This window comes from Poecilia formosa, unplaced genomic scaffold (genome assembly GCF_000485575.1).
Source record: "Poecilia formosa unplaced genomic scaffold, Poecilia_formosa-5.1.2 Scaffold18, whole genome shotgun sequence".
NCBI classification, from domain to species: domain Eukaryota; kingdom Metazoa; phylum Chordata; class Actinopteri; order Cyprinodontiformes; family Poeciliidae; genus Poecilia; species Poecilia formosa.
The window spans coordinates 4,280,968-4,284,876 of NW_006799957.1; the positions used below are offsets into that span (position 1 = coordinate 4,280,968).

At 39.4% G+C, this 3,909-nt stretch overlaps 1 protein-coding gene across 1 annotated transcript in view; it reads left to right on the forward strand.

Moving 5' to 3' along the window:
• Positions 1-3,909, forward strand: part of pdzrn3b (PDZ domain containing RING finger 3b) — a 26,385-nt gene that overhangs the window by 14,085 nt on the left and 8,391 nt on the right. The gene's annotated exons all lie outside the window — the stretch shown is intronic.

Here is a 3,909-nt window from a genome sequence, read left to right on the forward strand (position 1 = left end):
TGCAAATGATTGGAACTTTGTCATGATGACACAACTGATGCTTTATGTAAAGCTCAGCGTTTTCACGTTGGCAGAAACACTTCTCTTGGAAATGTGTACAGCGGTGGCTCTGTCTGCATTCCATCACACAATCTTGGATGAGCTTGACAGACATGCAATGTTGACAATATATCATCAGATTTACCCTGAAAATTGTACTTTGATATGCACACTTAAGTGTTAAGATTACATCCCTAAGTTGAGCTAAGTGTATTCAGTGCTGGATGGTGAATGTCACACTAAATTTGTTCCTTTTGTGTGACTTTGTAACATTAGAACATGTTCAGCATTAATGCCTGTTTTATACTTAAATCTCATTATTTCTCAATTAATAACACTGAGGGGTTTTGGCCAGATCCTGGGTCTAGTAAACAGGTGAACAGAAGGTAAAATGGTTTAGCTACAACAGGAATGAGAGTCAAAAGGCTGGTGCTCAACAGTTAATTTGCATTTGCATGGCTCTCAGCAACTTCATTTAAATACGAAAACCTCTGCTAGGCACAAGGGGAGTGGGGTAATAGGGGAACACGGACACACAGCGTTTTTGACCATTCTTGGCAGTTCTCTACAATTTTCCACTATGACAAAAACCTCTTGCCGATAGCCCTCAATCTCCATGCGCACGGCATGGAGATTGAAGAGTTTGAAACGCAAGGAGGGGCTGTGCAAGTGAACCTAGCCCAGAGTGTGGGAGCCAAGAACAGATAGAAAAACATAAAGTTATGGCTTTATTTCTCATTGTCTTCAATGTAGAGTCTTTAAAACTACAAAATAAAATCTGAATATTTTTCTATATAAACCCTCATGCTTTAAGTAATTATGTTTAAATTATGATGCTCCCCAGATATTCATTTCTATCTACTTATTTGTCAATAGCTGTCAAAAAACTTTTCGTACTGTGTTCTACATTTTCATCCGTGTTTGTTTATTCTACATTCCCGTATGGTATGTTGGGGGTTTTACTGGATTTTCTTCTGAAATCGGGATGTTCATGACTGGAATCGGTTCGTGTGTTGTGTTGCTCCTGCCGTGTGGCTGGACACACAAACCGATCGAACCTGTTGTACTTTTATCAGCTCTGTAGTCAGAGGTTTGGAGAATCGGCCGACAATTCATAAATCGTGCTGTGTAAATCAGACTTAAGACTCACAAGCTCTACTCATCTCCTCTCGTCTCTACCGCTGCCCTAATGCTCTCTGACTCTGGTCGCTATGGTAACGTTTACATATCCCTTCAAAATAAGATACAGATGTGCAATAAAAACGGCCCTAAACATTTTACTTTAGTGAAAATTTTAACTCACAATAACGACTAATGGGAGCTCTGAGCTTGTTTCTCTGCAACTAGACGGTCCCATCTGGGAGTGATGGGAGACAATGACACCCGAAGTGTTGCTTATATGCACAGGGAGCTTAGTCTCTACGTGGCAAAGCAGTTTGAAGGCTTCATTGCCTCATTAGCAGCCGGTCACCACATATCATGCAGAGCGGGCTTGTAATGTGGGACTCACCTACCGGTCCGGGATAAATCCATTCCCCTGTCTCTTCTCTGGGCCTTTTCCCTTTGCAAAGAAACTTTCCAAAGACATTTGATCTGTTTCTTACTCATTTTGCTGCTTGTGGACTCAATGTTGGAGCTCAAGACATAACCCAGAGAATCTGGTTCAGACTCAAATAATACATAAAACGGAAATATTTAATTGATTCTTGCATGGCCCGGTACCAATTGGTCAACAGACCGGTACCGGTCTGCAGGCCAGGGGTTGGGGACCACTGCATTAGATGATTAACGCAAGTGTAGCTTCACGAACAGACCGGAAAATTGATTTCATATCATCCCGGTCGCAACAAATGGGTGGCGGTGCTCATCGTGGCGGCACGTAGTTGGTAGATGACTTTCTGTGTGTCACGAAGGAAAGAGTCAAATCCCATCGCTGGAGTATTGACATTATTTGATAAGCGTATTTGTGAGTGTGCCTCTGTTATTAAATTTAAATATAATTTCAGATTTTTGTATTACTTTTTATTCAGGTTAACTTCGAAAGTGAACTATTATTGTTATAGGTTGATTTTCTAAACTACAGAAAACTTATTGTTAGGGAAGCTCAAATGTGAAAAATAGACTTAAGCTTTTTTTGTTAAAGGTAGCAAACATCTCATTCATATTTAGCTCTTTAACTTTAAGTTAATTAGAAGAGTTTGAAACACAAGGAGGGGCAGTGCAAGTGAACCCAGCCCAGAGTGTGGGAGCCAAGAACAGATAGAAAAACATAAAGTTATGGCTTTATTTCTCATTGTCTTCAACATAGAGTCTTTAAAACTACAAAATAAAATCTGAATATTTTTCTATATAAACCCTCATGCTTTAAGTAACTATGTTTAAATTATGATGCTCCCCAGATATTCATTTCTATCAACTTATTTGTTCTTAGTCACCCAGGATATGCCAAAACTAAAAATGGCTTAAAAATAAAGCAACTTAGCAACTTATAATTTACATAGGCCATAACTTGTATTGGGAGCCAATTCAATAAATCAATGTTTATGGTGAATTTTATTAAGAGGAGTTACTCATTAAAGCTTTTATATTTTGTATACACCTTTAAATTTTTGTAAAGGTGTAGTAGAGATTAGATCAGTCAGACTGAACAAAACTCGTATAGAAGCAATATTTGAATTTTAGTATTACTTCTCTGCAGGCTGCAGGGGCGGATCTACTGGGGTGGCCTGGGGTGGCAGTTGCCACCCCAAACGAGAGCCTTACCACCCCTGTTGCCACCCCAGCTAGCGACAATGAATTCAATAAATAGTTATGGCATGTCGGACGTTAAGCGCCGACTTGCCATAACTTTTTTGAAACTCTTTTTTCCGACAACATTGAATGCAACACAATGTAACCTGACACCCACTGCTAAGTAGCGGGAAGTGCGAAAGAAGGACAGAGCGCGAGGCAGCATTGATGGATATATATGTTACTGGACTGGACATTACGTGATTTATCGTAAGCCAACATGCGCCATTGCTGTCCATTGAGTCAGGAATATCGGTGGTCAGGAAACTACTACAATCACGCAAAGAATAAGAACAACGGACGCAATGTTTAGCACTTAATTCAACCATAGATAATGGTAATAAGGGCTTCAGATTTCACAGGCGAGGAAAAGGTTTTAATTTAAAGAAAACATTGAACAAGTGAGAAGTGGGTCAGTTATACTAGCCTAACTGTTGCTGGCCTGGTATTGACTTTGATAGCCTTAGCATGTGCTGCGCAGTTCGGTGTGTTTTGGTTCCGTTAGCACTAAACAACCCAAGTCATCAGTAGAGCAGCTGTTTAAATCAGCTAATCAACCACCGCGGTGTTCAGGCGAAAACTTAATAATAATCACAATATATTATTGTTACTTTATGCCTGACAACATAAAGTAACAGACTGGATGTTCTGTTTTAGTGTTTTTGCTACTTTTTGTGTGGGAAATGTTTGCTTTTTGGTTTTGATTCCCCTGATTGGTAGTCTCTGCTCTATCTGCTCTTTGAGCTGTTGTTTGTCGGTTGCCATGGTAACGGGTCGTGTGTAATACTGACATACAGAGCGAGAAATGGCGGAATAGAAGTTGTTCGAGCTATTTTTTCTTTATTTCTTTATCCATTTGAGTTTTGTTACTTTATTCTTAAATTTCGACCAATAGGCGACCAATAGGCGCTGTCCAGTCCAGTAATACGTATCAATTAGCAGGAGTATGAAAGACGTAAAAATAATTAACTATAGCTACTATATTAAGAAATTGTATTTAAGCCTTGGTGCTACATGAAGATCATTTTGAAACAATGCAAGTTAAAAACAATATTTCGTGTGTGTGTGTGTGTGTGTGTG